Source organism: Notamacropus eugenii, chromosome 4 (genome assembly GCF_028372415.1).
Source record: "Notamacropus eugenii isolate mMacEug1 chromosome 4, mMacEug1.pri_v2, whole genome shotgun sequence".
NCBI classification, from domain to species: Eukaryota; Metazoa; Chordata; class Mammalia; order Diprotodontia; family Macropodidae; genus Notamacropus; species Notamacropus eugenii.
This window is the reverse complement of record NC_092875.1, coordinates 195,067,157-195,092,135: the sequence shown is the minus strand read 5'-3', so window position 1 is coordinate 195,092,135 and position 24,979 is coordinate 195,067,157. Positions and strand designations below refer to the sequence as shown.

The 24,979-nt window shown below is 37.2% G+C and overlaps 1 long non-coding RNA gene across 26 annotated transcripts in view; it reads right to left on the bottom strand.

The window, feature by feature from the left end:
• LOC140500898 (uncharacterized) overlaps positions 1 to 24,979 on the bottom strand; it is a 520,520-nt gene that overhangs the window by 180,678 nt on the left and 314,863 nt on the right. For 25 of the 26 annotated variants that reach the window (XR_011965958.1, XR_011965946.1, XR_011965955.1 and 22 more), the window contains one exon: positions 60 to 184. The exons of the other annotated variant lie outside the window; for it this stretch is intronic. This is a non-coding gene — a long non-coding RNA (uncharacterized lncRNA). The remainder of the gene's footprint in view (positions 1 to 59; positions 185 to 24,979) is intronic. 26 annotated transcript variants of the gene reach the window in all.

The window sequence follows — 24,979 nt, the reverse complement described above, 5'->3', positions numbered from 1 at the left end:
TTTTATAAACTTGTATTTTCCATTCCATAAGGACCCAATATATTCCATTCCAAACTCACCACAGCCAGTGCCATTTGACAGATCTCCTCTCTTATTAGCACTCCTCCAGAACATTTTAATATTAAAGATGAGTTGTCTTCTGGAGAGTGCAATGGAGTAGTTTCCCTCAGCAGATGGATTTGGCCTGTAGACAAAGGTCAACTCTTTTAGATCTCTCATGTCAAAGAAAGGTAACTATGAGGCTTGTTTTACCATAAAATAAGATATTATTTTTACTGAAATACAAAAAAAAAATCACAGTTGAAGTACTTTGATTACAACTTATTATGAAAAAGGACCCACATGCTTCATTCATTCAGGAAAGTACTTATGATTACAGCCAAATCATGTTTATCAGCATATTCAAACTCAAAACTATTAGCAGCTATGTGGTCAAGTTGAAAAGAAGCTGGCCAGAGTCAAGAGATCTGGATTCTAGTCCCGTTTCTCTCTGTGATCAGTTCTGTGACTTTGTGGAAGTCACTTGATTTCCAGTCGTTTCAGTTTTCTTATGTTAAAAGGCCCAGAGGTTACTCTAACTGATGTAAGATCCCTTCCAACCTCAAAATCCTATAATTATTCAATACAACTTATTTATGATCAGAATTTTTAAAAGAGTCATTTCATTTGTCTCTTTACAAGAAATTCCAATATAAATGAAAAATCCACACTTACAAAATAATAAATTAGGACATGATTCAACAAATCAGTTCTCTCATGGTTTTCTTTATATGCACACATACATACATACATACATACATACACACACACATACACATAGCTCTGTAGATGAAATTTAAATGCACATCAGCTTATAAGCATTTGGTCTCTATTGACCTATTGCATAAAGATGTAATGTTTTATGCTCTACACATCAAATCTTTTTTTTCCTTATCAATATCCTAGTCATCCTTCAAAAGCATTGCAAGACTCATTTCTCCCCTGCTATGACTAGTCCATCTTGATTTTTCTGTAGCTCTCCACATTTAACTCTGCTGTTTGTAATCTTTCTTTTATAACTGCTGGACATGATATATGTTACTATGTTCTTTAAACATTTATGACATTGAAGAAGGTAGGATCAGGGACAGCTGCTCTCTTGACCAGGAGAGATAGGGAATGGGGATCTGAGTAACAGATTTATCAGAAGATAGGTAGGAATGGTAACCTAAGTTGCTGGGAAGTGTTAGCTTCTGTTGGACTCAGTGTATATCTAATGACTTCAGCTTTGAAAATGAATAAAAACCTGAAGGCTTTGTTCATTCAACAGATATTTATTTCATATTTATACACTTACAGAGATTCAAAATTTTAACAAGACACAATCCAAGGCTTCATGGAACTTACACTATTGAAGGGGGATGAGACAAAGCACATAGAACTAATACATAGTATTACACGATCTTAGCATGACAGAAGTATACAAAAGAAAGTATACAAAAGAAAATACTATATAAGAACAGAGTGGGAAGAGCATTACTTATAGAAGATATTCAGGGAAATTTTCATGGACGAGTAGAGTTTTTGTTAGGTTTTTAAAAGATGGGCAGGAATTCAAAAGACAAGAAGGAGTGAAGACTTCCAGGTACAAGAAGAGAGTGAACAAAAGTGGGAAAGTACAGAGAAAGAGCAAGGAAAAAAGTGTAATCCAATCTGACAGAAGTACAGAAATCTTGGAGGAGAGTTAATGAGAAATGAGTCAGAAAAGTGAGGAAGGTATTATACTATGGGGAGTCTTGAAAGAGGAATTCTAAAATTTAGTGCATATATTTTGGGAGACAGTGAAGATTTATAAATGTGCCATTTTTCCTCTCATACCTGAATTGTGTTGGCACTCATTTTGAAATAAAAAATAAAAGGCAATTAGCTTGAGATCATGACAGTAAAATATTATGTTTGAAGAGGACATTTAGATGAACTAGGCCTAGATGTCAACTGGAACCATGATAAATGATCTGTGCTTTAACTTAAGGCAGAACCAGACTTAGCTATAGGCTAAATTATTGTAGATCCGGGAATGGATCAAGATAAAACCAAGATTCCAAGGGACACCAACTATAAAGACCTCTGGAGTGGAGGCAAGAAAAATTATCTGTAAGGCGATACATTTTTTAAAAAGTGATAATAATAGATTGTATAAATACTTGTAGATATAAATGTTTGTAGACAGTTTAATTATTGTGATCTCTAACATATCCTATCCCTCCTCTCTACCAGTCCACTACCATCAGCATCATATCGAGAAAAGAATATTGGATATAGAGCTAAGGGACTTTGGTTCACCTCCAGGCTCTGACACTCAGTACCTCACTGTGGGCAACTAACAGCTGCCCTGAGCTTCAGTTTCTAAATTTGCAAAATACTGGAAATAAGAGTAGTCAGGTGTTGGCAAACTATGGCCTGCAGGCTGCCTGTTTTTGTATAAGACAGGAGCTAAGGATGTGTTCTACATTTTTAACATACAATGTAAAAATCCTTCTGAGTCACTGGGACCTACAAGCAGCAGGCTACAGGCCAGAGCTGGCTCACAGACCAAGACTTAGTTTGATGATCCCTGGGCTAGATGGTCTCTAAGCTCCTCCAAACTCTAAACCTATCATCCTATGAATCATTCTGGGACCAGTAGGGACTTTGTAGGACTAAGGACCATTTCATAGATCCTTGCATATGAAGGTATACTTCAGGGAAAGTTTCATAGATTACTATAAATGGAGATCATTCCAGTAAAGGTCTACTACCTAATTATTAATGTGTATAAACATATTCCTTTTCTCAAATGATTTTGCTGGGAATCAAGGCAATGTTGTCAGAATTTTAAATGAAATCAAGTTTAGTTCACATTTTGAAACTAGAAAAGTGGAACACAATTTGTAAGCTTAAAACTTTTAGCGTAGCTTTCATTATAGCAAACTCATTGTCCAACATGATCAGTGAACCAGTTATTTGATTAAGCATATATTCTTATTAATGAAGGATTGTCATATATATATACATATATCATATAGAGATGAGCAGTTTTTGAAGAATTGAACAGTTAAACATGTAATACAATAAATATATTGACTATTAGCTTTTTTTTATGATTCTAAGCATTGTCTACTTCAGAACATTATAAACATCAGTTATCTGTAGTAAAGAGATGGATGAAAATATCAGTAAACATAAAATTATAAAATTATGAAGGAGAGAATTCCTGACAACATATTTAACTCCTCTTAGGTTTTACCATAGATTTTTGATGTATTCACTTATTTAACAGATTTCAATTAATTGTAAATAATCTCTTAAATTGCAATTAACATAAAACTACTAGATTATAAGTAATATGTAGACAGGAACAAAGATAATTTTATCTCTAATCTTATATTTAGTACAATGCTTTACTTGAATATAGCAAATACTCAACACATGGTTCCTGAATGAATAAATAAAAATTACAAGAAATAAAATCTGTTTATTCAATAAATATGTTACATCCACCACACTCCTGAACTTTGGTACCATATTTCCAACTATCTGCTGAAATATCTCCAGTTGGAGAACCTTATTTTCATTTCAAACTCAACGTATCCACAAGTGAACTACCTTCTCCTAAACTTGTTCTGATTCCCAACTTCCCTTTTTTTTGTGAGTGTGACGTTTTGGTTTTTGATCTTTGAACGAGAAGACTCAGAACAAAAACGACAACAGAGATTTGAAACTACAGCAGAGAAATAATAATAGAGCACTTAGCTGCTATTGATGAGTTAAAGTCCCCAGAACTTGATATACTAAATCCTAGAAGCTGAAAAACTTGGCTATTATGATTACTGAGCCAATGTTAGTGATCTATGAAAGATTATAGAGACAAGTGTTGCAGTATCTGAGAAGACTTAAGAGTACATTCGTCTCTGGGCGTATGCATGCATGTGCACACACCCATTGCATTTGTAAAATTAATTAATCAACTAATCAATAAGCATTTATTAAATGCCTACTGTGTACCAGGCACTGCACTAATTACTCAGTTCTTTTAAGGATTCTCTTGAAAGAAAAGCCTATCTTTTTAAAAGCAACATAACCAAAACCAATAACTTGGTTTGAAAACCAAGTGATGTTGTATGGATAAGTTATAAAAGACTACAGTGTTCAAGGAACTGAAATTGGGGATCTTTTCAAAAGGTAATGAAGAAGTAAATATTAGGTGTGCAGCACATTATGAATAGGAATTACGCAGGACAAGTGATCTGAAGGATGACATCAAAGAAGTGCATGATAAAAGTAATAACAGACAACATTTACATAGCCAGACACTGTGTTGAGCACTTCACAGCTATTATTCATTTGATCCTCACAAGGACCCTGGGACATAAATGTTATTATTGTCTTCATTTTACATATGAGGAAACTGAGGCAGGCAGAAGTTAAGTGACTTGCCCAGGGTGACACACTTAGCAAGCTTCTGATGCCAAATCTGAACTCAACTCTTCTTGATTTCAGGCCTAGTGCTCTATCCACTGCACCAGCAAAGTGATTCAGGAAAGCCTTGTTTGTTAGTTATACCATTTGGGTGAACTTTAGTAGTAGTAGCAGCAGCAGCAGCAGCAGTAGTAGTAGTAGCAGCACTAGTAGTAGTAATTGCTGTTGCATAGTTTTCGGATAGGCACAAGGTGTGCAGGATGGGCAAGCATGGAGAGGTTGCAGTCTGCATCATAGGAAGTACTGGCCACATTACTGAGATGCCACTTCCATTTGAGTATTAGGGTTATTTTACTTATGCATTCAGTGCGCAAGTCTGAAACAATCCCAAACTATCAAGTCTGTTCATTAATGAGACCAGAGTAAACTTTGTTCCCTTGCCTCCTGGTTCTCCAATCTTGTTTTTTTGTTGGCTTTTTTTGCTTGTTTGGCTTGGATCCTATTTTCTTTTCTATTTTTTGAGTATTTTTCTTAAATACTGGCTACTATTCCTCCTCTTAGAAAGTTAAAAAACAAACTAAACAAGGAAGAAAAAACACCAAACCCTAAAGACCAGTAGGGACTGGTAATAGAGAAAGAGAAGTCTACTGTAAAAACACTTTTGTTTCTAAAAATACCTGGGTCCAAGTCTGTCTTTCCACTGAGGTACACAAAAAAGCAAGCTATTAAAAGTATTTACCTAATATAGACTAATTGGACCATAATTCTATTACCTGGAACTCTATTTCTACTACAATTGATAATTTATACACATGATGATTCTATGGTAATGGAAGATTCACAAAAACTTCCTAAACCATCAAAGAAAGATTCAATTGTGTCTAAATGTATTAAGCATTTTTATTTTTTCCTACTTCTCTGAAAATTGGTAATCCACAGTGTGGTAAAATAACAACTTTCTACAACAAGATATTTAATTAAACCCAACATCTCATTGTCTAACCAAGCAAGATAATGGAGAATGTATTATAGGTTACAATGACTAACTCTTCATCTTTCTTCCAAGTAGTGAGTCACATTAAAATATTTGCTCCTGTATTTACTGTGAAAATTTTTAATATATTATAATGGAAATATGTTTGAAAGCATATAATAATTTTCTTGTTTTTGTTCAGACTTGTGAGCCCCATTAGCCCCCAGAGATTAGATTCCCTATTAGTTTAGGGAACTCCCAGTAAAGAAACTTTTTCTATCAGTGCAGATCAGCAACTACCAAGCAATTTATCATTTTAGAGAGCTCCCTGAGACACAAAGAGTAAGTCACTTGCCCTGGGTCACACAGATCACAATTTAAGCCCAGATTACTCTAACTCCAAGGCTGGTTTTCAATCTACTCTGTCTTACTACTGAGTAAATTTAATCAAGTCACAAATCTCCTGGTACCTCAGTTTCCCCTGTCCTATGGTATGCTTAACAGTAAAATGATTCAGTCAGATTTGATGGCTTTTGAGGCCCTTTCCAAATCTAAAATTATGATCCTTTATCTACCTTAACAAGATGCTAGTCAAATCAAATAGATAATGCCATTATCTTTATATGTTGAGGCACTTTGAAAAGCACAGAGTGCTATGGAAATAAAAGGTACTGATACTTTTTTTAAGAGAATACAAGTCTTTCCAGGTTTCTCTGAAACTAGTGCTTTCAATTATACATTTTTGGACATGGCCAATATGTTAATTTGTTTGGCTTGACTGCACATTTCTTGGGTTTTGTTTTTCTTTTGGGGAGGGAGAAGAGGAAAAGCAGAAGTTTAGACAGAAAATAAATGTTTGTTAATAAAAAATAAAATTGGATTAAAAATAAGTAAATAATAAGTAAATAAAAGAGATTTATCTCATATGCTACCATTAAAAAGTTTCTTTTGGTTTTATCCTTGTTTTTAGTGGGCATGAAATAAATCTGTTATGGTGGATAAATTAAAATTAATAGTCTAACTTAAATTTGCAAAAGGCAATTAATTCAGGTTAGTACCTAAATCACCTCATTGTGCTTTGGAATTGGGTCTCACAGTATATAAGATTATCTCTGTCACTAGTTACCTCACCCTTTTGTTCCAGGTTATTACAGATGAGGGGATCATTTCACCCAAACATCTTAGGGGCAGTGAGAAGTCTTATATATAACATATGAGATTTGATACTTAGATACTGGGAAAAAACAGGACCTAATTAAGGGTGAAATTTCAGACTGGAAAAAAAAATTCAAGGAAATGAGTTAAGACTATGTAAAGGGAAAACCATAAAAACTCTTAAAAGGTTTAAGATGGATTAGGGAAAAATACGGAGGTCTCTGAGAAGACCAAAATGGTGGATCTCTTTCTTTAGTGCTCTGCTCCTGGCTATCTAAGCCTCATTTTATTACTTAAAGCTTAGGCTTTTAACTAGCTTGGATTTTTAAAGGGGAAAAAAAAAATTCCAGAATTCAATGAAATACCAGGTGCATTGCAGCTTTCACTCTTGTTTTCAAAAACCCACTGTCACTCACGAGCTTCAGTCTAGCCTGTCGAGCAGGAATTAAAATCGCTTTAAAAAGAAGCTTTGCATGGTTCATATGTCAGGCAGACATGAGCTGGATCAGCTGACAGAAGGGGCCAGAGATAAGGAGTCCAAAGGAGGTCAGAAGAAAACAGACCCCTAGAAGAAGTGATTTTTTTCAACTACTTTTCCCTGAACACACAACACACACACATAGACACACACACACATATTTCACACACAGCCATTCTCCTTTATGAGCACTGGTACAACATGGTACAGAGATGAAAGGGAGACTGGTCTCCCTTCCCCCCTCAGTTAATGACAGCACTAGATTCAGAAATTAAGCCCAGCAGGAAATAAACATCCAGCATAGATTTCAGAAGATCTCTCATATCTTTGTATTTTTTTTAAAAAGCATTATTTTAAAGCCCTGCTTCCAGGCCTTTGATTTTTTCTTAAGTCTAAAGGTATAAAGCCTGCATAGCAAGTGCTATTTGATTTATTTGAAAAGAACGCAGCCAATATTAGTTGAAAATTGGTTGTAAATTGGGCCACTTAAGCCTCCATGGAAAAGAGCTGCAGAGACTTGGGATTAAAATTGCAGGAAGCCCAAAAAGAAAATTGAGGACTAGGAGATGATGACTGATGGGCCTGGCACGATTATCTCTGAGAATACTAAGGACTATGAGACTTAGGGGAAAAATTACATGGATGACCTTGAGAACAAGTCCAGACTGAAGAATGTCAGCTCGCAGGAGTTTCCTGAGGGGATGGAAGTCGAGCAGACTGAATTCTTCATTTCCAAATGGTTTATGAAGATGTTTCTGATAAGCAGTTTTGATTTCCGTATTGCATGCAAACCCCGAGAAGAATAGGCTTCACTCTGGTCCTTGTAAAATGTCCAAACCTTTTGCAGCCAGAATCCAAACCCTAAAATAGGCCTGGGGAAGTCCATGAGTTTAGAACATGGGAGATGGGTGATTACATCTAGCCTATTAGAGGAGAAAGCCAAAAGCATATAAACCAATCATTGTGGACCTGAGTTACACAGACTCAAACTGGACTAACATAAGAACAAGAATTCTAGAAGCATCTTGGCTCTGGCTCTCTTCTCACCTTAGGTCTATTTGTGTAATTAGGACTTGGGGTCAAGAGACCTGGGTGTGAATCTCACCCAAACATTTACAAGCTTTGTAAATCCTTTACCTTCTCAAAGCTTCAATCTCTTCATCTGTCAAATGGGAATACCATTGTTTGCGCCACTCTTCCAGATGAAATGAAAGCACTCTGGAAACTTCAAAGTGTTACCTCAATAAGAGTTATTACTATGGTAGTGAGACAGTTGAGTTATCTGCAGAGGTGCTTTGGCTCTGCTCTTAAGTGCACAGATCCCTAGAAAACTATGCCAGGAAACACAGGGCGAGTAAGCCATGTGAAAGAAAGCTGCTAATCACTAACAGCTCCTGCTTAAGTCACTGACGACCAACAGAAAATCTAGGGCCATCAAATCCTGACTTAGAACTGTAACCAAAGGAAAATTCAATTTTCTAAGTTGAGAAGTCCATATGTTTCTCTAGCTCTTTTTCTGTTTCAGTTCAAAAAGAATACAATCTTACAGGACTGAGATTTGGCATTGTTCAAGGTGACTAACTTATTTAGTTAGATGACCATGTTTCTAACTGACTAAATGGAATCTGGTGATGCACTTACAATGTTTGGAAATAGTAGTCTATTGATGCAAAGCAGTAAGTTCTACATTTCAGCACTTTTTACCCCAGAAAATGTTCCCGAGATGAACGGTTAGTGTGCCTTGGTCCAACCAGCATCTTGTTGATTTCAGATTCCAGTTTTATGCAGAAAGTTGGGCATCTAAGCTACATCGTGGTGAGGGAGGTTTACAGTGATATCACCTCATGTTTAAATTACAACAAAATCTTGCACCACATTAATATGATGTGTCTAAGCCACAGATTTATGCATTACATATTTTAAGCCTAACTGGTAACACTTATGATGGCCAAAGCCAAAATTGAAAAGATGCACCATGAACGGTATCTCTGAATGAAGCTGTCTAAAAGCCAGTTTGCTCTTGTCAGGATCAGCCAAATACATTAGCATACATTACAGCAGAATAACCTCCTGCCCTTAAGAAGCATTTATTTTAAACTCAGACTGCAATAGTTTTTGATTTATAGAAATGTAGAAAGCAGCTGGGAAAAATATTAATTCCTCATGTTAACATGATGTTGTTACACTGCCTTCTGATGAATTTTTCAAAGGGAGAAAAATAAATTTGTATCTAATCCTTTACAGGATATTAAAATCCTGCCAGACTCAGCCAGGAGTATTTTATTTTTACTAAATTGCATATCTTCATAATATATTATAATGTATATGGATATATTAAACTACATGGTAATTCTATACCACAGCTTAGTCCATAAATAGGCAACTAAAGGCTAACTTCAAAATAGCCCTAATGTCTGAGAATTTTTGATCATTTGGACTGTGTGGATTGATTTTTGCAATGTTTCTGCTTGGGGAGACAGGGAAGGCCTCCTTGGTGAACAGAAGTGACTGTTTGTGCAATAGAATTGATTATCTGTTCAAGATGGCTTATACTGCAGGACAATAAAAAATTGCAGGTGGCTTTGGTTACAAGGGGAGCTATCAGTCATCCTGAACTATTGACACATTTTTATGTACTCTAGCTTGAAATCGGTCTCTGAGGCTTCTGACTTAGCCACAAAATCTAAAAATTTAGAGGCCCATTTGAAAACAAACAGTGAGTTGGAACCAAAAAGCTTTTTGCTCTTAGTCTTAAAAGATGAATAACTAATTATTCAGGGCTAATGGGAAGGCAAAGAAAAGGTTCAATGAGCCTCACCATACCTAAGTATAATGGATGCCTTGTTAGTATTTTGTTACAAGAGCGACAGAGAGATGTACAAAAATGTGACCGAGAGAAACAAAAGTAGTATAGAACTATTTTCACAGATTTGTTTAAAGAAAGCTAATAAAATGACAAAATCTGAATATATAATACACATTTGGTTCATCAGTAATATGTTCCAAAATTAACCCCAAACAGATGACATCAATTTAAGAACTAGGCTTAAAAAATCTCAGCTTCTAATAGCACTCTCACACGATAGCAAATCGTCAAATAACTAAGTACAGGGTAGAAAATAATCCTCAGCCAACAGACTGCCAAAAAAACAGCCCCTTAGAATTCATGCATTCAAAGTATGAAAATATCCTAACTTTGTCATAAGATAATCCAACCTAGAATGAATTGCCCCACTATTCTTGATTATCTGATTCTGAACTTTTCTCCTTAAATATATATTATGAGGTGGTCAGTTGGGGGACAGAGAAGGGTAGGAATGAAGAGGGTAAGAGAGAGAGAGAGAGAGCGAGAGAGAGAGAGAAGAAAGAAAAGGAAGAAGAGAGGAAAGGAAAGAAGGGAGGGAGGAAGGAAGGAAGGAAGGGAGGGAGGGAGAAAGGGAGGGAGAAAGGGAGGGAGGGAGGGAGCAAGGGAAAAAGGAAGGAAGTGAGGGAGGGAGGAAGGAAGAAAGGAAAGAAGGGAGGAAGGAAGGGAGGGAGGGAGGAAGGAAGGAAGGAAGGAAGGAAGGAAGGAAGGAAGGAAGGGATGGAGAAGGGAAGGCAAGCCTTCAACAGCTGGAGCTTGGTATCACAGTTTTATTATTCATCTCTCTGCTCCACAGATCTCTTCTTATACCCCCACTTCTATCTATCTTCTGATGCTCATTTCCCATTGGGACTTAGGAAGTCTTTCCATTAGAGTCAACCCTATTAAACCAATTAGCCATTTTCTAAAGTACCTAGTTCCTCCCCCTCCTTTCAGTAGATCACCACTTAGCCATTTTACTTATCATCAGTGCCTCCATTAATAGGGGAAACAAGCAAGAAGAGGTGTTGAAAGTTAAATAAGATAATTGTTGTCATTTTCATTGTTATTTGTTAGCCATTACATTGAAAGCTTTTATACGACAGAGAACAGTTTTTGTAAAATCCAATGCTTTTTAAAAATCAACAAATAATGCATGCAGTCATGTCTTAGATGCTCTATATGTCTCAGTCAACTGCACTTCTGTAAATCTATGCTCTACCTGTAGAAGGCTGCCCGTTCCTTTCTTACATTTTCATTAAGGAAAGAAGCATTCCTTATCAATGGAAAGGTTTTCACGTACTCCTATTCCCAAAGAACACTGCACTAACTGTGTGGAGTCCTTGAGCCTCCTTAGTGAAAACCAAATAAATCAAAAGACTTAAACTACCATCTACACTGGAAAGACAAAGCAAAATTTTTAAAAATATCTAGCTTAGAATACGAGTTGGACAGGCAACCAAATGTAGCAGTATACTATCAATATACTTGGAAAAGAACTGTATTTTGGCAAATAATTGAGCCCCAAATAAGCAGGAGAAGATCAAGTGGGATCTTGCACATTTGGAAAACTGTAAGTATCTTCAGCTGCTTGATGACACGAAAACTCATCTCTTTAACACCAGTACATGTCCTAAGTGTACAAAGTCCAATATGGTGAATTTATAGGGACTGTAGCATATCACTTCAGAATGACATGGATTCAGGATATCAAAATTTTTTAAACATTATCAATGACACGTATGTTCAGAAAAAGTGAGTCAATTATGTAGTGAGAATGAGATACAATAGATGGACTGCACAAGGGCAGCACTGGTATCCTTGAGGTCGTAAAGGAACCAGAGAAAAATCTCTAGAGTAGTAGTTATAAAGAGACCTGAACAAAAACTGCACAAGACGTGGTGTGAAGAGCGGAGATCTACACTGATAGAAAGAATGCCCATATTGATGAGATCATACAACCAACCAATTATCTATTGATCTGTCTATCCACTATGCATCTATACTTATAGAGTACAATCTATAGATAGGCATATTGGGGAGGGGGGAAGAGGGAAGGGAAGAAAAGAGGGAGGGTGAAAGGAGGGAAGCAAGAAGGGAGAAAAGAAGGAAGGGAAGGAGAGAGGGGAGAGGGAGGAAGGAAGATGGATGGGTTGGGGACAATAAGAATAGAGAGGGGAACTGGTCCACTGTTTAACGTGACTGAAAGAATGAAAGACAATAATCACAACTTAAGATTTCTATAACATGCTAAGATTTGTACAGTGCCTTCCTCACAATAAACCTGTGATGGCAGAAATACAATTACTCTTACGTTATTATTTGAAGTATCAGTGATCAATGTGAAAGTCTGAGTTTACATGAATTTACTGTAATCACAAAATTAGAAACTGCTTGATGTTGGATATGAACCCTGATTACATAACTCAACCTAGGATGCTGGTCATCTTTCCTCTTACAACCTCTATAACTTGTGATCCAAAGCAGAGGCTCTGCACTCCTAAGGTCTGATTTCACCTGAAGGACTTCTCTCTCAAATCTCCATACCTTGTGTTCCCATGCAGAGTTTCCCTGATAGCATAATTTGGCTCATTTTGCCACCAACAATTTGTTTGAGAACATTAGAATTTGGCTTATGTCTTGGTTTCCATTAAAAAAAAAAAAGGAGGAGGGAGAGGGAAGGAGAGGAAGTCCCTTCAGATCTTCTATAAACATGTAAGTTATTAAGACAATTAATACAGGACAAATGTTATTTAACTTGAAGGTGAATATGCACGGGTATGCATGTTGTTATGACAGAAATGTTAAGATACATATGTATATGTATGTACATATATACATACATAAAAACATGCCTAAAGTATTATATCTGTATATAAATCCACACTCATATGAAAAGAACTCACACCTGACCCCAGAAATAATCAAGAAAATTCCTCTTCCCTGTCCAAGGAACCACTTCCTTTGCCAGGAGCACATGCAGTCTTCTAGACTTACATGATTCCCCTGGATTGGGAACACTCCCCTGGGTAGAAAAAGGACCAAGAGAAAGTAAAATTATTCAACTGCAATTTTGTTTTTGTTTTCTCTGTCACAGAAGATAATCTTCAGGCTGGAAAAGATAGAAGAAAAAAGGTAAAAAAGGAATTAAAACCCTAAATAAATAAGGGAGCTCTTAGCTGCCCCTAAATTAATTCAAATGGCCTGCTTCAAACAAATTATATTCTAGGGGATGGGGGAAAAATTTACAAATTATCTTTGTATACCTTCATCACAAAGCAGTCTTTTGCAACTTGTAGGTACATAGCAAATAGTCATTGAATACACAGATGAGATTGTTCGATTACTGACAATGTACCATAGGATAGCAAATATTACCCCATTTTTTAATAGGGAAAGATGGACCTTTGAGTTTGACATCAATTCCTAGAGAAAGAATTCTGGAGAGGGTTATTATATGGGTGGTTTGTTAGCATTTAGAAAAGAATGGGTGATCACTGTGCTTCAGTATGGGTCATTTAGAACAATTCATGCTACACTAACATAATTTCATTTTTTGACATGGTTACTAGATGAGTAGATCAGAAGCATACCACAGATATAGAAGACCTGTATCTCAGCAAAGTATTTCAAAATCTTTTATGACAGACATGTGGACATGATGAAGAGATGGATGATTAGGGTATATTTGGAACTGGATGAGTGACTGAGCCCAAAAAGTGCTGACTCTAAGATTAACTTACATGATTTCAATGGAAGGGAATTGAATTCTTCTACTATATTATCACCTGTTAAGAACAGGTTGTCAACAACACAGCCTGGCTAAAAATATTATATATTACATCTTCTCTACTTTCTTTGCAAAGAAATCATGGAGCTTTACACGAGTAACTTCAGAAAGTCCCACAATACCTGGCAAAGGCAAAAAGGTAAAGATATTGGCATTTTCTATTTTAGAACTCAAGAAAGCAAAGTGGTTAAACCTTTTGCCTGAGATGTCAAAGCAAGTCTATACCACAGTAGAAAATCAAAACCAAGTCAGTCACTTCTTCATCTCAAATTCCACTGAGATACTCTGCATCCAGAGGTATAATTTCTCAAGCACTTCTTGGACATTTCCTTTAATGCTTCTCTTAGTCTGGAAAGGGCCCAGGGTGCATGCCCAGCTCCATGGAAGGTACCCAAGTCCAACAAATCATGGGTCAGGTAGATTCACCCTTCCCTTGGTGTCCTCAACTTCTCACTCACTCAACATCACATTGGGTGCCAAATTTTGTTATTTTTAGCTCCACAAAATCTCTAGCATACATCCCATCTCTCCATACACAGAGCGATCATCCTATTTCAGGTTTTCATCACTTTTCTCTTCAACTATTGCAAGAGCTTTTTCTTGGTTTCTCCTGTTTTATGTTTCTCCATACTCCAATTCATTCTCCACATGCTGCTGAAGTGGTCTTCCTAAAGAATAGATCTGACTATGTATCCCACACTTAGTAAACCAAAGGAGCTCCCATACTGCCTCCAAAACCAAATATAAACTCTACTGTCTGTTATTCAAAGCTTTTCACAATCTTACCCCTTTCTACTTTTTCAGTCTTCTTAAAATTACTCTCCTCTACGTATTCGACATGCCAGCTATTCTGGCCTATTTGCTGCTCTTTACACACAATGTTCCATCTCCCATCTCCATGCCTTTGTATTCATTGTTCCCTATGACCAGAATGCCCTCCCTCCTCACCTCCTTCTCTTAGAACCCAGGACTTCCTTCAAGCTCAACTCAAATGCCACTGTTTGCAAGAAATTTTCCCCAGTATCCTCAGCATCTAGTACCTTTTTATTTATGGTTATTTTGTATCTACTCCCTATCTGGTATATAACAATTTGTGCACATGCTTTCCTCCCTACTGGAATATAAATTCCATGAGGGCAGGGACTGTTTTCTCTTTTTTCTTTGTATTTCCAATACTTAGCACAGTATCTGAACTATAATATTGAATCAATGCTAGTTGGTTAATTAGTTGACTATTCTGACCACTCTACTTTTGCTAAGCACGCATTCTACGCTAAGCACTATTGGATTAGAACAGAAAATGAGTTATAATTTGTGCTTTTTATTTTTAACTTCTAATACTCTCTTGAATGATTACTTCCTGCCTTAAGTTTGTTTGTTTTTCTTCTGTTTGAAGCAATTTGATATTGAAGGCCTGTGGCAGGATTTGAAGCCAGAATCAGAAATTTCAGTTCTGATACTACCTACCTGTTTTAACCTTGATCAAGTCACAAATTCTATGGGCCTCAGTTTCATTGATTGTAAAAATTAGCAGGTTAGACTATCTGACCTCTAGGGTCACAGACCTCTATAGATCTACGATCTATATGTTGTTGTTCAGTCGTTCCCGTTGTGTGCAATTCTTTATGGGGTTTTCTTGGCAAAAATACTAGAGTGGTTTGCCTTTTTCATTTCCAGCTCATTTTACAGAGGAGGATACTGAGGGAAGCAGTGTTAAGTGACTTGCCCAGGGTCACACAGCTAGTCAGTGTCTGAAGTCAGATTTGAACACATGAAGAAGAGTTGACTTCAGACCTGGCACTCTATCAACTGTGCCATCTAGCTGCTATGTAATCCATATAGCTGTCCTTGATTCTGATCCATAATCCATTGATCTTCTATCTCCTTCCCTTCAGGTACAGCTCTAGATGCTATAGGGGCTCTCCAGGGCAACCCCTTCTAGACACACCTATGCAAACAAAGTTTATTCTTCCATTTACTGCTGCAGCTGCTACTTATAAGGGCTTAGAGGGACTAGGCTGAGTGCAAGCCTGACTTCCCCAGGTATCAACAAGTACTTATTAAGCACTTACTATATGCCAAGCACTGTGCTGGGGATAAAAAGAGAGGCATAATTAGTCTATAAAACTTTTGCTTATCAGGAATGAAGATCCCAATTCCCTTTGGCAAACAAAGGGAGGAAGAGAGAATGGAGCACCACTACAGCCATAAGATTCACATCTTCCATCTATCTGGCTTTCAGAACCATCCAGTTTCTTGGGCAGTGTCATTTGTGAGAGTTCTCAAACATTAAACAGCCCTAACACAGAGGTCCTGTAATATAGCCCATTGACCAGCAATGCATATTTCAGCTTAGTGATGCTGGAATAAACATAAGTCAACAGTGGATGGATGACCTCCAGGGAGCTAACATCTGTATTTTCTGTTCTGAACTGAAATGGGGCAGAAGCAAACATGGAGGTCAATGGTCAATGTGTTGTCACCTTTCTGGAGCTTAGTAAACAAGACTAGTCTGATGAGCAATTGGGCAAAATGAAGGCAAAATCTTTGAGTATCAAATATAGCCAATATGGAGACTAATGTATACTCCAGAAAACCTCAGAAATTATCATTTTATCTTTTAATTCAAGTAAAGAAGGAATTTTCAAGTATTTCATATATATTTATTTGGTAAGTGATTACATGTGCTTTTTATATGCTCTGTCAATATTGATTTCAAAAGATTTCACAGATTCAAAGATTTCATAATCATATCATTTGGACATCTCCACTGAATGCCTGGAGAATGTCTAGCCTCTGAAAGAACATCCTTTGAAATGGCATGATTATCAATATGCAAAACTATGAATCTCCTGTTTGGCATTTTAATTCCTAAGTCAAATTCTGTTCAACAAAAATATGACTTATATGTAAGGGAAGAAATATAATCAATCTGATGTTCCTATTCAATTGTGTTCAAGGAAGCTGAAAATTCAAAACTTTTAAACCTCGCTCTTCTTAATACCATTTAATCATTAAACAAGTATTTGACTGACTACTATTGGTACTCAGAACACCATACTGGAAACGGAACACAGAAGACACAGCCACTACCCATAAGGAGTTTACCATCAAACTAAGAAACTTACAATGGCCCAGTAGGTAGTTTTTTGTTGTTGTTGTTTTTTTAATTTTCCTTCTTTAATTAAAAGTATGAAATTAATGAATGGACAAGTCTATCAAGTAGACAAAAAAAAGACAAAAAAAAAAGAATATACATGAATATACATCTGTACTTCCAGTAATCACTTTGGGAGCCAGTGGGGGGGGGGGGGGGGGAGAGATTCCATGCCTTAATAGATCATTTCCATTAATTGCTATATCTTCAAAAAAAAATCATTGACTAGTTGCTAAACTTATCTAGCCTTCTCTTTTGACAGAAACTGAAGAGATAGCTATGAAATCTGTACCCTAACCCTCTGTAACTTGGTCAGACTTGCCAGAGGATATGCTTTGGCGAATGTCTACCTTCTGAAAGAACATCCTCTGAAATGGCATAATTATCGATATATAAAAACTTTGAGAACCCCACTTCATCACACTGAGGCATCACATCAACACTATGGTGGAAGAAAGACCTGACTTCACTGAAAACTTACAAAGTTTATGAGCAAAATACATTTCCCAAGCACAAAGTCATCACTAGGGCAAGAAAGGGTAGAAGAAGGTGAACGGACAGCTTGTATTGACTGTCCTATTATATATTTCCTGTTTGTCATTCCCTTGAATGATGAATTTGGTTGAAATAATGCTGGGTCCAAAGCACAGAATCACAAAAGCAGGGGAATTCAAAGTTAAAATTAATACCTCACGTCTAAATCCATCCTACTGTGTCCTAGTTAAATATCTCCTAAGATTTGAAAATCACTGATATTATGAGACTCATTTGGAGGACTAAAATATCTGCAATTCCCAGTTACAAAAACTAATTTGTGAAACTTCAATCATAATCTTTTGTACAAAGGCATAACAATGATGAAAATTTCTATTTACCTGGAGCACAAATAACAGACTTTTTCTAACATTCACTTTTATCATTCCAGATAAACTCATTGAAAAATATCTAAAACTTCCTACAGATAAATTTATATTCAAACTTGTTAGAAACCAATTTCTTCCATTATCTTGTAGATTTAACCCACTCTAGTTCTAAATATCCTCCCACTAAAGTCTTTAGTGTCTCTTCATGACATGGATATGACCCTGGATTTTTTTTTTATTGGCATCTCAAATTTCTATATCACCTTCATTTCCAAATATATTCCTCTTCCTTCCCCTCCTCCATCTATAAACTAATAACCTTAGTTAACATTAATATAGTACATACTCAGTACCATACAGCTTTATGCCATATTATATCATTCATAATAATAATTTGTTGTTGTTCAGTCATTTCAATCATGTTCAACTCTTTGTGATCCCAGTTGGCATTTTCATGACAGATTCTAGAGTGGTTTGCCATTTTCCTCTCCAGTTCATTTTACAGATGAGGAAATTGAGGCAAACAGGGTTAAGTGACTTGCTTAGGGTCACACAGCTAGGTAAAATCTGAACTCAGGTCCGACACTCTATCCACTGGGACACCTAGCTGCCCATAGATACATCTGTGTTAAAGATGTCATTCCAAATAGGATAGCTGGTAAGTGTCTGAGGCCAGATTGAATTTGTGAAGCTAAACTCATGAAGTCTTACTGCCTTCAGGCCCCGTACCTATCCATTGTGCCACCTAGCTACAAAAACCTAGAAAGAGTCAACTCAAGCATAGCTTCTAGAATCAACTGTAAGTTATTTAGAGGATAGCAGGAGTGAGGAACCTGCAGCCTTGAGGCCACATGTGATCCTCCCTCAAGTGTGGCTCTTTGAATAGTCACACTTGAGGACCTGGAGGCCCACATGTGACCTCGAGGCCGCAGGTTCACCACTCCTGGAAAGAGTCCAAAAGACCATCCTCATGAAAGAATGTCTTTTAAACCTCCCTAACAGATGTTCATTCATTTTTTTGAATGTGTAACCTCCCTTTCTTCATCTGTGAAATGAAGGGACTGGATTAGTTGATCTCTAAGGTCCATTCCAGCTCTTAATCCTGTAATCCTACATATCCAGAGCTTGAGGAATGGTTAAATAAACTGTGGGATAGTGACAAAACAGAATATTTTTACAGTATTTAACATGGCAAATAACAGGAACAGAAAGAAATATGGAAATACACATGACATGGTATGGAACAAAAATCAGAATTAAAACAACATAAACATGATTATGATTGTATAAAAAAACCAAAATTCTATAAGATGGAGGAGAGATCTAAAGGGATATATACTAAATGCTTGCTACTACTGTTTTGTGAAAATTTAAGTTTTAACATAAATATGCTTTTATACAGATTTGATTTCTTGTGGTTCATTTATTTATTGAATGATTCATTGAAACTTTTATATGATTTAAAATTAAATATTTTTAAAAAAACAAACCATTATAGTATTTGCCCAAGCCATGAGCTAATCACTTTCCCATTCTTCTTCTTTTTGTGGATCAATGCATTGCTTTCAAAATGCCCTTTTTGTTGTCCTTACCATTATTTTCAGAAACCTTAGCTCAATGTGAAAAGGCTGCACTTGAGGACCTAGAGGACCACATGTGGCCTCCGCGCTACAGATTCCCCACCCCTGCCTTAGCTCATGCTGGTCTTTGCGGTTTTTTCAGTCATTTTTCATTTGTGTCTGACTTCTTGTGACTCCATTTGGGGTTTTCTCAGTAGAGATACTAGAGGGATTTGCCATTTCCTTCCTCAGCTCATCTTATAGATGAGGAAACTGAGGCAAACAGGGTTAAGTGGCTTGTCTACTGTCACACAGTCAGATTTGAACTTAGGTCTTCCTAACTCCTATCTATCCACTTCACCAACTAGTTGCTCTTCTGTTCTTTAGTTTTCATACTACTACATTCATCTTTAATTCTATGTCCTTTCCTTCTTTTCTTTTAAAATCTGAACACATATGGCAGCTCTCTGGGTAGTGACAGTTGATTCTTTAGGTTTACAGAATCATAAAGTTGAGACAGACCTCAAAGATCAACCAATTCAACCTTTACCTCAGTAGGAATCCCATCAATAGTATCTCAGACAAATGGTTGCCCAGAGTCTACTTACTAACTTCTAGTAAGGGGGCAACCTACTTACACCAAGGCATCCAGTTCTGTTTTTGGACATCTCTACCATTTAGAAAGATTTTTCTTAAATGAACAATAATAATAGTTGGCATTCACATGGTGCTTTAAGGTTTGTAAAAGACTTTTAAAATACCATTTCATTTTACCCTCACGACAACCCAGGGATAGAGGTAATATTAGTGTCCTCATTTTACAGATGAGGAAACTGAGGCAGACAGAGGTTAAGTAACATGAATCTATTAATTGCTACTCTATAGATCTGCTCTTCAATTCTGAACTTTTAATTCACTATTCTATCATTCAGCCCACTTCATTTCTTCTTGTCCGCAAAGGTATCGTTCACAAAAGGCTTTGTCAAATATTTAATTCCTTGTACTAAAATTCCAGTTCATTTTGTTTATTGTTCAAATTTAATATATTTGGTATATAGGACATAAGATTATCAGCATAGTTAATATAAATTTGTTTCCACCACACCCCATTCTCTCTTCAAAGCTTTTTGATCACATTAGTTCAATGGGAAAAAGTAATGGATTTGGAGTTTGCCACTGGATCAGATTCCCAAATCTGTTTACTTTTATGTGACGTTTGGCAAGTTAGTTCAAGTCTATGGGCCTCAGCTGCCCCATCTCTTCATATGATCCCCTATAACAAATCTGCCAAATATATTCTTCCTGGTCTTCACAAGATGAATTCCATTCATGCTATGATGTGATTCATCTATCTGTCATAAGTCAGAACACAGGAAAGACAAATCCTGCTCTTTGACATCATCTCCATAGCCAGTCACTCTCTTCCCATGTACTCATCATCTGAAGTCACAATATTTGCCTATCTCAAGTTAAAATACTGGCTACCCAGTCTAGCCAACCATTCATTTTACAAGTATGCTGGGGAACTTAACCAGTGTCTCTGCAATAGAAAAAAAAGTTACCTGATCCAAGTGGTAATAATATCACTGAGATTCCAATTTCATATGCTTTATCAAGGAAACAGAGTAGGAAAGTTGGGGAAAAAATTAATGATAGCTAAGCAGGTAACACAGCCACGACTTCAAACAATTACCTCAAAACCTAGAAATCTGAACACAGACCAAAACCCTCAGTGCTTTGATACCAATTCTAGAATAAGCATTTTTAAAAGATACCCAAAAGAATACAATGAATAATTCTCCCTATTGTGCTCACAGTCTGTGATAAAAAACAGGAAGATTGTTTATAAAGAAGAGAAAATAATTCTTGGTGTGTAAACATTAATCACTGTCTTGCAAATCCAGTAGGGTCCTACAGTCCATGGAGATTCTAAGCCACACAAATCCATTGTATCAAGAGGGGGAGTTGAATTCAGGCCAAAGTGGATGATCTCAGAGATATATCTACCATGTTCGTAGCCCCTTAAGGACACACAGAAAGTAGCACAGTTTTCCTTAGAAGCCAAAAGGTCAAAATGGGAAGGCTGTTTTACTGAAGCCTTTGGTCTCCACAAACAATTTAACTTGACTCCTGAGAGAAACTTAATCCCAAATGCTGATGATTTCTAAAAGCTGGTGAAGTCAGCAGCCTTGGCTCTGTAGGATAGGAGAAAAGGATCTAAGCTCAGATCATAGGCCCCAGGCCAGCAAAGGCTCAGAGTGGGAGGTTGGCAGTTCTCCTAGGGAAGGCAGAGAGGCAACAGCACACAGTGTTTATTCTAACAGGCTCTCACTGCACCTCTTCATTTCAGCACGCTATCAATCTGCCTTTTAGGAACAAACCCCGTTTGGGAATAAATGAAGGGAGTGGTGGCATCATGCATTCATTCTGCCCAAAGGACACAGTCTGAATTTTATGAGACAGCCTTGAAGCATTTCTGGGCTACCTCATAAGAAGCCAAACATCCCTCTCATCTTTCTCCAAAAAAGCTTGGGGACTTTTTTTTTTTTTTTTTGAGATTTTGATGGGAAATCTCCCCTCACTGTTTTCTATTTCTGATGAAGTACAATGAAATGACCCTTAATCATTTAAGAATTCAGAGATTTTAAGAAGTATATGCCCACATCTAAGGCCCAGAAAACATGTGGCAAGTATTTTCATTAAAAAAAAAAAATCCTTAATCTTTGAAAACTGTGCCATCAACTCAGCTTACAAAACAGTAAAGATTAAGGAGCAGATTTTTTAAAAATTCATTATAAATGCCTTTTTACACTAAAGAATGCATTACTTGTGATCTTCCATATACAAATAAATGTCCAGTAACTGAAAGTCTCTGTAAAAGATTAAAATGGATGTTAGGGTGCCTCTACAAAAGCACAACCATAGTGAAAACCTACTTGAAAAAATAAACCTTTGTGATAAATACTGAGTGAACTTTCTAACTCTGCTGCCATTAAAAACTGAAACTAGAACATAGCAATAGAAAAGGGCTTTAATTTTTTTTTTTTTTGCTTTAATGAACCACAAGGTGTTATTTGCTTCAGAATCAGAACCATCTGCCCCAACTTCATTAGCAGAATGTATTTCATTTTATAAATATCACACAATTATCTAATTTCCAAAAGTCTCTGTAAGCTTTGAAAGGTGTTATTTTGGAAACAAGCCCTGGCCCATCCCAGGGAAATTCCCAAACCAGCTTTGTAATTGCTAAGTATATCTGCAGTGGCATTGGAGGACCTGAGAGGAAGCATAAATCCCTTTGGTTGTCACTGACGTTGGGCGTGCTGACAGCCTGACATACCAGTGGTCTCCCCACCCTCCCTTCTGTGCTAGAGAGCGAACTGACTTCCTTGCACTTACAGGTTCGATAGGTAATAATTCTAGAGGGCCATTTCAGCTGCAAAGTCACTGCTCAGCTTCTCTACAGCACATGAGACGTTTCTGATCATATCAGCAATCCAGATCCCAACAGCTGCCCTCCTTTCTTTGAGCAAGCTGTGGATGGAGAAGGGGAGCATTTCCTAACAGTGGCAGGCTTGCTGCTAGCCTCTTGAGTTGGACCCTCAAAATAGGAAAATCAGCATCCCAGGTTCTCCTCACCCAGACATCAGCTCCAGGACCAATGAGCCTCTGCCCACCCCTGAATCTACCCCACCCCTTGCGGGGCGGGGGGAACAATAAAAATCAAGATTAGGATACTCTTCTTGCAACCCAATCCTCACGATCTCTGGCTATTTAATACCAGGCTGTCAGATATTGCTATAACCCTTCCAGGCCCATCTGTACCTGACATCTTTATAGGATTAGGGGGGAGGTTTAGTAGGGGTAGTGAAGTAATTTAAAACCAGGCCTCCTAGAGCTGTGTTTATGAATGCAAGCAGATGTGTGCTTATCATTCCCGTACTTAAAGTCACACTCCTAGAGCCCTTGAACTTAGACCATATTCCCTGAGAATTACACACTCAGTCGCTCAACTGCATAAGACTTCCTTATTTAACTTGTCTCGACTATAAAGGGGCAGGATGTCGACTGCATGGGAAAAGACTCCTCTTGCCAGCTCAGTCATATGGCTGCCCTCTTTGATCTCATCCCACCAGACGGTGTTACTTTGTGGGCTGAATATCTATATATATTTTAATCTGGTAGAAATGGAGGTTTCTACTTCATTACAGATTTCCTGGCTTTTATTTGTCTTTATTAATGATGAAATCCCTTGGGAAGGAATGCAAGATCATATGAAATGCCAGGAAAAAAGAGCAGAGCACATCATTTCCAAACCCCACGGTGTTCTGAGGTGGAACCGAGATGCACCACTGACTCAAGGGTCAGTATGGTTCATTTTTGATATTACCATATATAGTCTCCTTCCACCACCCTTATTCATGCTTTAGTCTCACCAAGTCTGACCAAACCTATTTCTACACACAACCAGTAGCCCTGGTAAATGTCTTTTTCCTTAGACCTCAGAAAAATGGCACAGTTTAATTCTGGGGGCCTCCTAAACCTCTAACTTCCCACTACAATTCCCTCTCCTCAAAACAGCCTAACTTCCTAACCATCCATCACCACTCCCACCCTACCTTATCTGACACCCACTCTTTCAACTCTCTTTGCCACTGTTCTCTTTAGTGCTTGCTTGCACTCTCTCTCTCTCTCTCTCTCTCTGTCACATATACACACACACACACACACACACACACATACACACACTCACACACACACAACTTGTTTTCAAGAGAGATTCAGAAAGAGTCTTTTCCACTAATATGTGAAAATGTTTATCCCAAACTCATTTGAATTTTCACCTGGGTCAAGAAGTCTTAAACCAAAAGAACATATTTCTAGTTGTAGAATTTCTAGCAACAGGGAGCTGGTAAATGTGGCATCCTGAAGAAGGTAAGTCTTTTTGTAAAGAACCTTTAAATCATTATATATACAAGTTATCTTCTATGCTTATGCTTAAGCCATCCTTAGTCTTGAGTCTTTTTTTTCCTCCCTCCTATGAACTGGCAGTAATTTGTCAATAGGATACAAAACCTCTTACAAAAAAAATGTGATCCTGGACAACGCTGAGTCCAACTCCTCTCATGTTATATATGAGGAAACTCAGGGTCGAAGAAGTTCAATGACTTATAGAGAGTTAGCCACAAAGCTAGGATCTGGGGCCAGGACTATAGGCTACTGGCCCAGGACTCCCTCAACTACCCGCACTGGATTGCCTCAGGATGAAACTCTAAACAAAAATAGGGGTGTTGACTTATACCCATAGGAAAACTCTTCCATCTTCAGGAATATTTTTTTTAAATCCTTTTGACTATCATGAAAGAAGGTCTCTGAAAACACATTCACAAATGGCCCAGTAAGGATGATGATGACTATACAGTCAGGCCTAGCAGAATGTTATTGATTATGTTCAACAGGTATGGAAAAGAACAGATGGTGGACAAACATTTTTGTGCCAAGGATCTTTCGGTGTCTCCAAAATTAAGGAGAAATTGAAGAAAAGATTAATCTATATGGTTGGGCTTTTTTTTTTTTTTTAGAACTGTACAATTGTAAATATATTAAACATAACTATGGAAAAAATGAATCCTGTTCACATACCTAAAACTAAGTGTCTCTAGTCCTTTCCACTTTTACCAAAAAAAGCGTGTTTTTTTTTTAATTTTTTGGTCAACAATAATAT